Source organism: Lissotriton vulgaris, chromosome 12 (genome assembly GCF_964263255.1).
Source record: "Lissotriton vulgaris chromosome 12, aLisVul1.2, whole genome shotgun sequence".
NCBI classification, from domain to species: domain Eukaryota; kingdom Metazoa; phylum Chordata; class Amphibia; order Caudata; family Salamandridae; genus Lissotriton; species Lissotriton vulgaris.
This window is the reverse complement of record NC_141700.1, coordinates 510,235,742-510,248,666: the sequence shown is the minus strand read 5'-3', so window position 1 is coordinate 510,248,666 and position 12,925 is coordinate 510,235,742.

Here is a 12,925-nt window from a genome sequence, read left to right as displayed (position 1 = left end):
CCAAAGTCAGGCAAAAACCACCACTCGAGTCAGGGCAAGGGAGTTACACGCCAAAGATAACCCCTGCTCACCCTCTAGGTAACGTGACGCGAGCAACAAGGCTAATCTCGGAGGCAATGTAGGTTAAGTGCTTGCGTGCGCACCCAGCAACACCACCCAAGGCCCACCACAAAGGAAACTCCACACAAGGTTATATATAAAAATAGCCTTTGTATTATACCAAACACATTAGATAATAAACAAACACTTTACAATGTGCCAACTGGCACAGGCAGAATTTACAGGGGATTATGTACATGGGACAGGGCCATATGGACCACTGTCAGGAATAAGCACTGTTAGAACCAGCACTTGGTAGCATTAGCACTTTGTAGGAATAACATTTAGAACATAGAGCATATAATACTGTAGCACCAAATAGCAAAATGCAGCACACAACCAGTAACCACTGGTAAAAGGTAAGTACCACCTACGCAACCCTAACCACCTTAGGAATGTATCACACATGGAATCATGAACACACTAGTATAACCCATACTAGATAAAACAACCTCCTAAGCATCACATACATTCAGAGGTATAAAACATTACACATGATGCAGAAATCACATTAGGCAGGTAAATCACTATTGCGCAAAAATCACATAGGGCCAGAAACATATACCGAACGCAAGGGCACAACACCAGAACTGTCCCCCAGGCCAACTGGCCTCTCTGAGGCTGAAACACCCTGTGTCCCAAATGTCAGGGCAGGCTGCGCAGGCAGCCAAAGTAGATTGTGCAAGGGTTCCTGGGGGGCCTAAATGAAGAAACTGCCCACTAAGTGCTGGGCAGCTGGAGACCTCCGCTGGGCTCTAAAGGAACAATGGGTCCCAAAACACCATGGGAGCCTCAGGAGCCTCGCAGGCTCTATGACCAAGACAACTGTGCCCCTGTGAGCCTCGTGGGCTCTGAACAAAGATGCGCCCACTGGGGGAGCGGCCCGCTGCCAACTGGGGCCGCTCTCTCCTCCGGAATGCTCCCTAAATCGTGGGAGTTCCTCTCGGGGGACTCTAAATCAATGAATGTGCCCTGAGCCTCTCCGGCTCGAAGAAAGAATGCCCCCGGTCGTTGGGAGTCCCGCTCTGGGGGACTCTAATTTACAAAATGCTCCCTGAGCCTCTCGTGGGCTCGACAGAAATGCGTGCCCAGACGTTGGAATCCCCCCGCACTCACCGGTCTGCTCCTGGGGTGCCGGCTGCACGTGGGGCTCTCTGCTTCAGACACCGGAGCCCCGCCTGCTCCTCCAGGCGGCGCCTCCTCTCTCGGGGCTGCGGGGCTCACTGGCGACTCTTAGCTGGTGTGCAGGAGCGCGGGGTAGGCTCCCCCGCTTCTTCCTTCCGCTTTCCAGGCGGCGCATCCTCACCTCGGGGAAGCTCCCCCTGGCTCGAGGTGCCGGCGGTCTGGGCGGCCAATCACTGTGTGGCCCTTCAGACTAGCTTCCAGGTTCCGGGGCCTTTGAACCAATCACAGTGCGGCCAGCGAGACGAGCCTCCAGGCCCGGGGGCGCACTAGCCAATGGCGGCGCGGCACTCTCGAGGAGGCCCTGGACGGCGGCGGTGAAACGAAGGGGTCACAGATGAGGGGTAGGCTCCCTCGAATTAAATAATAAAATTGGGTGGCACCCATATTTGAAGTAAGCAAAAGGGCAGCAAAGAAAAACGGGGTGGCACCCGTCCCGCAACTCGGCTAACTGGCTCGGCGGAATGCAGGGTGGGCACCTGCTTTGAAGACCAGCAAAAAGGGGGATCCCCATGCCGGGGAATCCCTCTAGGGAGGAATCGCCTGCTATTTGGAGGGGGAGGCCAGCACTCCAAGGCAGGAGGGGGCAAGGCTGGGCCCAGGGGCCAGCTCACGGGCCCTCGCAGGGAGGCAGTCCCCAGTGGCGGTCCTCCTGGCCCCCAGCAGCAGCAGCCCCCCTCAAGAAAGGATCCAAGAAGAGAACATTTTTCAAGAGGTCACAGCCTCTTTTTATACACTAAATCCCTTTGTCTACATGGGTGCAGGCAAGGGGCAAACCAGATACAACTGGTTCATGAGCACTTTGTTTTGCTCAGCCCCTCTGCCTATTCACAGGCCAGGCTAGGGTCATCAGTCGCACCACAGGGGGTGGAGCCAGCATTGTGTGGGGGAAAGCCCAGCCCTATTCAGGTCCCAGGTGCACTCCTCCCCAGCTATCAATATGCAGATCTCCCATTCACCACCGGGGCAGACCCATCCTGACTCCTGGAGCCTGGCACACTAGCCAGCTCCAGCCAATCACAAGCCAGCCAGTCATTTTTACTTTATTACCCAGACAGGCCAACTTCTAAGTGGCACTTCCACACTAGGTACATTAACGCCGCACACATCATCGCGCAGCATTTAATCACACGAGTCCGCACATACCAAACCCGAGCATGCACTCCCCACGTATCAGGAACTAACATGGACACCTACATTCCCCATGCATTCCTATGGGAGGGCAGACCAATCTCACCACACGCACGCACTTTACCCTGGGACACAGTGGTAAAGTGCGCAGAAGCCAAAAATCACTAACACTGGGTCACCTTAAAAAGCAAAAAGTTTAGGGGTGAACCTGCCAGAAGGGCCAAGACCAACAGGTTATAAAAGAACTCGGTTGAAAAAAGAAAGTGACAGATCCCATACGCGATTTTACAGAAGAGGGATCAAACTCCACAGTGGCTATAAAGAAGGAACGCTCAGTGGAACATATACGTAGAGTGAGGAGCCCTGAAGAAGTCTTTCAAAAGGACGAAAATCCTTGGCTACTGCAGAATGCAAACAAGAAAATAAAGATTGAAGAAACACAGATTAGTGTGATTCATCATTGAATGAACGACTTTCCTGTTTTTTGTGTGCGGGGGCCACATATATTTATATACTATACAGTCAACGTTGCATCAAAATCCAGGCAAAAAGTGGGGGGTAGTGCTACAAAATCCCATTTTCTCACAGCAGTGATGTGATTGCGCGTAAATTGCAGTGGTGCAGAGTGCCTTGGTGTAGTGCAGTGTGTTTCAGAGTGGAGCAGTGCAGGGTAGAGTGAAATGCAGTGGCGTAGAATAGAGAGAGGAGTGATGTTTAGTGGTGCAGAGTAGAGTGCAGTGGTAGAAAATGAAATTGGCATAGAATAGTGGTGCAGCGGCAAAGAGAGCAGTCGTGCATAGTAGACAGGGTAGATTACACTGTCAGATTTGAGTTGTGCAGAGTAGAGGCGTAGTGAAGTCCCGAAGAGTGTAGTGGTGCTTAGCAGATTAGAATGGTGTAATGTGCATTGGCTTAGTGGCACAGAGCAGAGTGCAGTGTTGTAGAGGATAGTGGTGTACATTGCAGCAGTGCAGAGTAGATGGGTGTAGAGTGTATTGGTCTTGAGTAGGGTGGGGTAGAGTACAGTGTCCTAGAATACAGTAGCGTGAAGTGAAGGTGCGCAGGGTATACTGCGGTGGTGTAGAGTGGAATAGAGTGATGTAGAGCAGTGGTGTAGAGTAGTTTGTTTCAGAGTAGAGCGAAGTGTTGTAGAGTGCTGTGGTGCAGAGTGGATTGGCATAGTGCGCTGGCATAGAGTAGATGGTATTGACTGGAGACGCATTGAGTGAAGTGGCATGGAGTGGTGCATAGTGTGGGGTAGAGTGGTATAGAGTAGAGGCGTGTCCAGTGAAGTGCTGTACAGTGGAGTTGAGCAGAGTAGAGTGCAGTAAGGTAGTGTGGAGTAGTGCATGGTGGCGTGTCATCGTGCTAAGTAGAGTTGAGTGGAGTAGGGTAAAGTTGAGTATGCATGGTGTGGTAGTGCGCTGCTATTACAAACAACACATCTTCAATTGAAATGACCATTACATTTGCATTGACATACAGTTTTGCTTATGAAAGTACAGAGCACAAATGAATGTTTGGAAATGTTGTCACTTAATACATTGACTCTGGATGTATTAGAAAATGTTTTTCCACCACACTTCAGAATTACCCAAAAATGTGTTTCCTTTGTGCTTAACAGGGTTGCAGAGCAGGGTATGTCACCAAAGTTTTCCCGTACAGGATGCCTTTAATAACTCAGCTTGCGCGGTCCCCGGCCAACACCTAAGGTGCACGTATCTTACTCCATGAGGGTTGGGTAATGCCCAGTTGGCTAGACAAGGTACCCCTTTCCCCTCTGTACATGTGGGTGATTTTATGATTGGGTCCTTTTTAACACCTTATTCCCATTCCCGATCAGCTGTAGAGAAGGTGTTTTTTTGGACTTGGTGAATTGCCTACATCAACCATGACTTATTAACGGCAAGAAACAAGCTGATCTCTTTTTTTTACACTGTTTGAGCTGTGAAGGATCATTACCTCTAAACCGCTGTCAGCCGTTTTTACTCAAGACGGTAGACACCTGCTTAATCCGGACTTTATGCGTCATTTTTAACTCTCTATCACCAATCTACACACACTGCACCTCCACACATACACACACTGCACCTCCACACATACACACACTGCACCTCCACACATGCTTTATCACAGCTTTCGAAATCTTTGAAAGATCTCCAACAAAGAGCCTCCTTTGGGCACTGGCAGCGCCAGCCCAACTGGGAGCTGCCCGATGTTGACACATGACACCCAGCTGGGTATGTGGGGGCTCTTGCTTCGTATTAATCAGATCCCTCTCCGCTATCTATTATAGGTACTGCACACCTTTGGCTTATACCTTCCTTTGTGCTGCTTTCCATATTCTGAAATACTGGCACAGTTAATTTTCAGACATTTGAATTTTGTTTTGTGTTCAAAGAAAATATCGTTCAACAAACCCCAGTAGCCAATACGATTGTCAAATAAATCCTCTCACTTTGAAGGCAGTTAAAGAAAAGTAAATGATAAGCTCCCTCGAAGGAAGAGCCTGACATTTTACCTCTGTCTTTGAAAGGACAGCACATGTGACAAGATGAGAACAAAATGCAAAGGCCTGTCTACAGAAATTCAGTACTGGTGGAAGAATACAGTAAATGCATAGTCAGACAAACACCCTTGTGTACATGAAAACAATTTACTTGACTAAAATTATATCCAACACAAACAGATCACACAATCGGATAGCATTCCCATGGGCCTTCTTTTTGAAGTGATGTGCTTTTACTTGTTTAGTGCTATGTTAAGTAGTAAGTTTCTGCTGCTAAAAAGTAAGCAAACCACCACCAGTCGGCCTTTGAATTTTGAGAAGATACTCAACGCATAGCCTTCACCCCACCTATATTGAGCAAAGTCACCACATAAGTAAAAATAGCTTTTTAGGTCTCGCCTTTTCCATTCCGCAGGAATGGAAAATGGAGAGAGTTCTAGTGCTCAAAATACTCGTCAAACTAAGGCTTTTTCTGTGCGGTTTTCTTCGAGTTCACGTGAATCACGTGACCAAACAAGCACGTGCATCAGCCTCCCTCCCTTCCTCCTAATTGCATTTTTTCACGGCCGCCACCACATCAAAGGGCTTCTCCCAGCGTGCGCTCTGCGGCTTCTCCTCCCCTAATTATTCATGGCTGGCCGGCCGTACTTTTAGTTTCCCGGCCGCTCAGCTTCTCGCTTGCTACCTCTACACCTTCTCCCCTGTATCTCTCCACTTTATAAACTTCGCTTTTTCACCTTCACTCTTTTCTGTCCCTTTCACTGCACTCTTACCTTTTTATTTTTATTCCTTTCTTTCTCTCACTCTTTCATGATTCCTCTCTTTTTCTCTCTTCCCCTCCTGTTCATGCTTCCTCTTCCGTACTTTCAGTTTCCCGGCCGCTCTTGTTTTCCTACCCTTTGTGTCTCCAAGATAACTTGCTATGATAGAAATGCATCGGGATTGATGTAACAATACGTAATTGTTACAACAATGCTTCCAATACAAAACTGCAGTCATATTCCTTGGCCCGCTTTAAATGTAAGCACACATTAAATTATGCTGAGGTGTAATACAGCCCCCTACGAGTGAGACAATGTAGTCTCACACAAAGCAACTTTGACAGTCAGGCGATGGGGCTGGTCAGGGTCACTTACCATGGTCAAAAGGTTTGTAGATCTGTTCTCAGGAAAAGTCTTGGTGCGGGCTTCGTGATGATTACGTTTAAGCTGCGTTACCATACCATACATACCATAATGGCTACCTTCTTTTTAGGGCAGGGAAGGAGGGATACAGGCGAATTCAGATTACAGGAGTGGGCAAGTAAATCAGCGTGAAACAATCAATGGACACACCGATATACACGTACACATAGTAAGGTGTTTTTGAGAAGTCCATTTTTGAGAGAACTGTGCAGTTTACCGTAATGTAGCTACGGTTCTCAAGTGAATGTGAACTGTTTGTGGCTGCAATTACATACATACCCAAGGGAAATCAAACCAGCAGAAAACGAGGGGTGGGTAGTACTGGGGGTAAAAAGTGACCACAGATTTAGATTAATATAATACAGGGCGGCACGAGGGCCCCGCGTTGCAGTCAGAGATACCAGGAAACAGTCCTGTAAATTAACGGCGGACAATTTCTACAAAAGGGAAATGTCTTGAATAGACACAACGCATGAAAATGTTGATAGAAGGTCACTTGTCGTCCTCCACAGCCCCACTGTCTCATGTTGCATTCCTGCAAGGAGGGGGGTATCTCTTGTAATTTATAGCGCTTACTACCCGTGTAGCGCTGCGACAAGGAACATTAAGCTTCCAACTATAGGAATAGCGCAGAGGGGCCCCACTGCTTTAGGGGTCCAGCGACCAGCCCATGGCCAATAAATACATCGTAAATATGGGAGACTCCCGGACCCTCATTCCGTTCTGCAGAGGGACGCGTCATTTTGCGTCACGCCACTTTCCCCAACAGGGATGTTCAGAGTTAAAGCCAGCCGGGGAGCTGGACTGCTAACCTTTATCATTGTCATGCTAATGCAGGTCGTGAAAAATGCCTCCGTGAAGGAGGCGTCTCGGGCCCGTCAAGGCATTCCTTCAGCTGAACGCCAGATTCCCCATGAGCATGAAATCCTGCGTGGTGGGCAGAGCTCCGAGGCACTCTGAGTGGTCAATATAAAAGAATCACTAAATCAAAGGAGAGAGGGAGGACTAGGTAAGCTAGTCTGGATCCCCGTTTTTATATATTCAAAATCAAAAGAGACTAGCTAGGTTTAAGCAGGAAAGACTCAAAAGGAGTACGTATGTCAAGGGAAACCAGTAGGTTTTATTTGAAGGCCCTCACCCACCAACCTAGTTGGTGGCATGCTTCATCATCGGGCCCCACCGCAGTGGCACCTAGCGTGCCCCGGGTGTGCTTCGACGCCAGGTTACTGCGGAGCTGGTATAATTGCTGAGTGTGCAATGTGGTGAGTATGAAGGTGAAAATCTAAAAGGCCATACAGAAATCCCAGCACCCGAGGGTAAAAAACTATTTTAATAAGACTGGGTATCTGTTGGCTCGTTAAAAAGGCAGACGGACACAATGGAGTATGGATTATGACCTCCAGTGTCCTGTGTGGTCTACATGTTTCAGCCTGGCCTTTCTTAATTTGAAACAGGCTTTCCTCAGGACCAAGTGAGTATGTGTGGGGGTATTAAAATAAATTACAGTGAGTGTGTTTCAGGTTCTATGTGTAGCACACACTAAGGTGCTATATGGGTGAGAAGGGGATTCCCTCTCGCTTTGACAGTGTTTAGCTGATCAAAGCCTCCTTGGGTCGCCTGGCAGAGAAAGAGACCGAAACTGTCGATCTAGTTCCTCCCTGGACCTGTAATCCTTCCGGGCGCCGCAGAAGGATTACAGGTCCAGGGAGGAACTAGATCGACAGTTTCGGTCTCTTTCTCTGCCAGGCGACCCAAGGAGGCTTTGATCAGCTAAACACTGTCAAAGCGAGAGGGAATCCCCTTCTCACCCATATAGCACCTTAGTGTGTGCTACACATAGAACCTGAAACACACTCACTGTAATTTATTTTAATACCCCCACACATACTCACTTGGTCCTGAGGAAAGCCTGTTTCAAATTAAGAAAGGCCAGGCTGAAACATGTAGACCACACAGGACACTGGAGGTCATAATCCATACTCCATTGTGTCCGTCTGCCTTTTTAACGAGCCAACAGATACCCAGTCTTATTAAAATAGTTTTTTACCCTCGGGTGCTGGGATTTCTGTATGGCCTTTTAGATTTTCACCTTCATACTCGCCACATTGCACACTCAGCAATTATACCAGCTCCGCAGTAACCTGGCGTCGAAGCACACCCGGGGCACGTTAGGTGCCACTGCGGTGGGGCCCGATGATGAAGCATGCCACCAACTAGGTTGGTGGGTGAGGGCCTTCAAATAAAACCTACTGGTTTCCCTTGACATACGTACTCCTTTTGAGTCTTTCCTGCTTAAACCAATATAAAAGAATACCAACCGCAGCCGGCATGACTCCACATAAAGCACCGCCCTGCCTGCTCCAGCAGCACTGCAACGATTCCCTGCTCTGGGCTGGAGTGCTACAGGCCCAAGGGGGAGGTGGTGGGGGGTGTCATCTTCAACCTGCTGCAGTAGCAGTAGAGTTCTCGCTAGGCAAGGTCTAAGGGGCACTAACGATTAATACAACACGTCAGCAGCAGATGAGGCAAGTTAAAATGCTACATGTCGTTTTACCGCAATAGGAAACACTACCGTCTATTGTTGTGATACTGGCATTTGTATTGCGCACATTCTACCACCTTGTGGTACCTTCGGCGGTCCAGAGGTTACCATAGTAGACCGTGAACTGAATCTGCTTTTGATGGCGTGCTACGGTTGCTGATCGCAATCCACAAACATCAGGACCAGACTGTAAATCAACATAAGACTAGGAAAACTCAAACCAGCACACTGAGGCCACCAAGCAATGGTTAAGCCATTTTAGTCCTCCATGCTTTGAAAATAGCCATTTGTCCTGCAGCCTACTGAGGAAATGCCAGAGTGGGCAGTACAGTCTTTGCAAAGATTTTGCCGAGTTGGTGGGGCTTACACTTGCTTGCATTACTCCTGAATTTCTTCTGGAATGCAGGAGTAAGCCATAAATACAAGGGTAAATCACAGTAAAATCTCAGTGAATTGAAACTTACTCAGTGCATACAGACGTCACTCAGTGCACACAGCCCTAACTCACACTGCACACAGGCCTCACTCAGTGCACACAGCCTTCAATCACACTGCATACAGTCCGCACTCAGTGCATACTGCACACACTCCGTGCACACTGCCCTAACTCACAGTGCACACAGCACTCACTCGCACTGCACACAGTGATCACTCACACTGCACACAGGCCTCACTCAGTGCCCACAGCCTTCACTTAGTGCACACAGCCTTCACTCAGTGCACACAGCCCTCACTCACACTGCATACAGTCCGCACTCAGTGCATACTGCACACACTCAGTGCACACTGCCCTAACTCACAGTACACACAGCACTCACTCAGTGCACACAGCACTCACTCAGTGCACACAGCACTCACTCAGTGCACACAGCACTCACTCAGTGCACACAGCACTCACTCGCACTGCACACAGGCCTCACTCACTGCACACAGGCCTCACTCACTGCACACAGGCCTCACTCACACTGCACACAGGCCTCACTCACACTGCACACAGGCTTCACTCAGTGCACACAGCCTTCAATCACACTGCATACAGTCCGCACTCAGTGCGTACTGCACACACTCAGTGCACACTGCCCTAACTCACAGTGCACACAGCACTCACTCAGTGCCCACAGCTCTCACTCGCCCTGCACACAGGACTCACTCACACTGCACCCAGGCCTCACTCACACTGCACCCAGGCCTCACTCACACTGCACACAGGCCTCACTCACATTGCACACAGGCCTCACTCACATTGCACACAGGCCTCACTCACACTGCACAAAGTCTTTGATTGCACTGCATACAGGCCTCACTCAGTGCACACAGCCCTAACTCACACTGCACACAGGCTTCACTCACACGGCACACAGGCCTCACTCAGTGCACACAGCCTTCAATCACACTGCATACAGTCCGCACTCAGTGCATACTGCACACACTCAGTGCACACTGCCCTAACTCACAGTGCACACAGCACTCACTCAGTGCACACAGCACTCACTCGCACTGCACACAGTGATCACTCACACTGCACACAGGTGTTACTCAGTGCACACAGCCCTCACTCAGTGCGCACAGCCCTCACTCAGTGCACACAGCCCTCACTCAGTGCACACAGCCCTCACTCAGTGCACACAGCCCTCACTCACACTGCACACAGGCCGCACTCACAGTGCACAGAGCCCTCACTCACACTGCGCACAGAGCCCTCACTCACACTGCGCACAGGTCTCACTCACACTGCGCACAGGCCTCACTCACACTCCACACAGGCCTCACTCACAGTGCACACAGCCCTCACTCACACTGCACACAGGCCTCACTCACACTGCACAAAGTCTTTGATCGCACTGCATATAGGCCTCACTCAGTGCACACAGCCCTAACTCACACTGCACACAGGCCTCACTCAGTGCACACAGGCCTCACTCAGTGCACACAGCCTTCAATCACACTGCATACAGTCCTCACTCAGTGCATACTGCCCTAACTCACAGTGCACACAGCACTCACTCAGTGCACACAGCACTCACTCAATGCACACAGCTCACTCGCCCTGCACACAGGACTAACACTGCACCCAGGCCTCACTCACACTGCACACAGGCCTCACTCACATTGCACACAGGCCTCACTCACATTGCACACAGGCCTCACTCACACTGCACACAGGCCTCACTCACACTGCACACAGGCCTCACTCACACTGCACACAGGCCTCACTCAGTGCACACAGCCCTCATCACTCAGCGCAACCACAGCATCACTCAGCACCACCACAGCATCACTCAGCACCACCACAGCATCACTGGTTCAAATATGTTCTCTCAATGTTTCAAGCTTTATTACAAATGTCACAAAAAATGTTAATATTTCACTTCTGTTCTTGGATTTTCGTCACTGAACATAATCTTCACAAAATGTATTTACAAAAGTTTAGGCTATTGCCATTAAAAATTACAATCACTTTTATTTAAGTATTAATTATTTAAAAAAATTAAAAGCCATTGTTAATTGTAATATCAATACATCTAAGTCACGTCAATACAAAACATGTGACATTACAAATACTAAAAGTGTCACATATGCTAAAGTTAAAAGTATTGGCATTGTAAATCACAAAACATAAATATAAAATGTCATTTACAAAACCAATAGCTCCACCTTTCCTACTGCGAGACCTATTGGCAACGCCAGTGCTTGTTTCTTTTGCACGTAGATCACAAATACATTCGACCCCACACATCATACCAAAATAGCACAAACACGCTCTTAAGTGCTTCACTTATTTCAAAATAGGTTAACTGTCTTTCTGTGCTACTACACATTAGATTGAAACACACATACACACACCTTTCTCCAGTAGAATTGAGTTTGGGTTATTTAGGTCATAAGGATGAGTCATGTAGACTGACACATGCATATATCAACACATCAAACATAATTTACCTTCACTTTTCTTTTTTGCAGCGCCACATACCTCCACACGCACCTCCAAATATATGTACAGAGATCACAAATAGTCACATTACAGAAATAAAGGCGTTTTCCTTCTCACTCCATGTCACCCACGCAGAGACCCAGATCTTCACAATCATATATGTGGTCACATATAATCACTGCAAACACAACCCACACAAGTTTAGACTATATACCCTCGTGTTGAGCACATTGATTAGAGAAGAAAAATCAGTGACCTTTGTATTTCGGAGTGAGGTGAATTTGAGTGGGAAAACATATATTTTTTAGCACACCCACCTTTGTTGTTGGCAACCTTGATAACCTGATTTTCTTTGCAGAGTTAAATTAATTTGCTGACAGTAGGTGATAAAGTACTTGATCTGGACTTTTAAACATCTGCATAGTTCTGCTCTACATTAAAGTATTAGAACAATCAAGCAACCTGTCTTAATGTCCGCTCAGTTAAAGTATTTCCGATCTTACTAGCCTGGATCTTTATAGTTAAGAAGTCTTTTCAGAATTTCACCTAATTTGCACGAGCTTCTAGAGTGATGGTGGAAATCGAATTTAATTCTCTGCTTTCTGCCCATGGTGCTATATGGAAGCGCATGAAAACATATCCCTTCGCCCATATGGTTTGAGGGCGACATATTGTCTTTCATGTCTACATCAGGGCAGTTGGCACAGTGACTTACTTCAGTAATAATATTGGGGTAATTGATTTTGTGACCCCTTTAGCTTGAGCGGGGAAGGCCTCGAACTATGTATTTACTATTTACAGGGAAGATCCTCTACCTTTTTAAAAATGTATTTACCCTGAATGTATGTTCTACTTTTCAAAATGAGACTACATTGTTTTATTGGTAATTTCTGAAATGTGTTTAGTATGACATCAAGCTTTGCATATTTTGGGATAGTCCGATGTAGGTATGCGGTACTTCCTGGTGTGTGTCAGAATGTCTCCATTGCAGCCCCTCTAAATTATTAAATGTTAGAGTGCAGTATCTGTTCCAGCCTGCGACTTGTGACTTTGACTTTATCAATTTCAATGTGTTATTTTCAATAAATTGATCTTTTTCTCACCGCTTTTTGCCAGACCAGTGATTTCAGGTCTGTGTAGTATCTGTCCTTTAATGCTACAGATTGTGACAAAGTATTTTTTTAGAATCCTGCATATAATGCTTAGTTTACCTATCATAAACTGAAGATGGTCCCACTTTGCAGATCCATTTTTAAATCTTGCTCCGTTGGAAATGCAGACTTGCCCGTCTCCTGCTCTCTGTTCACTTTGCCAACCAAGATTCGACTGAGCAGGATTAGAAACAA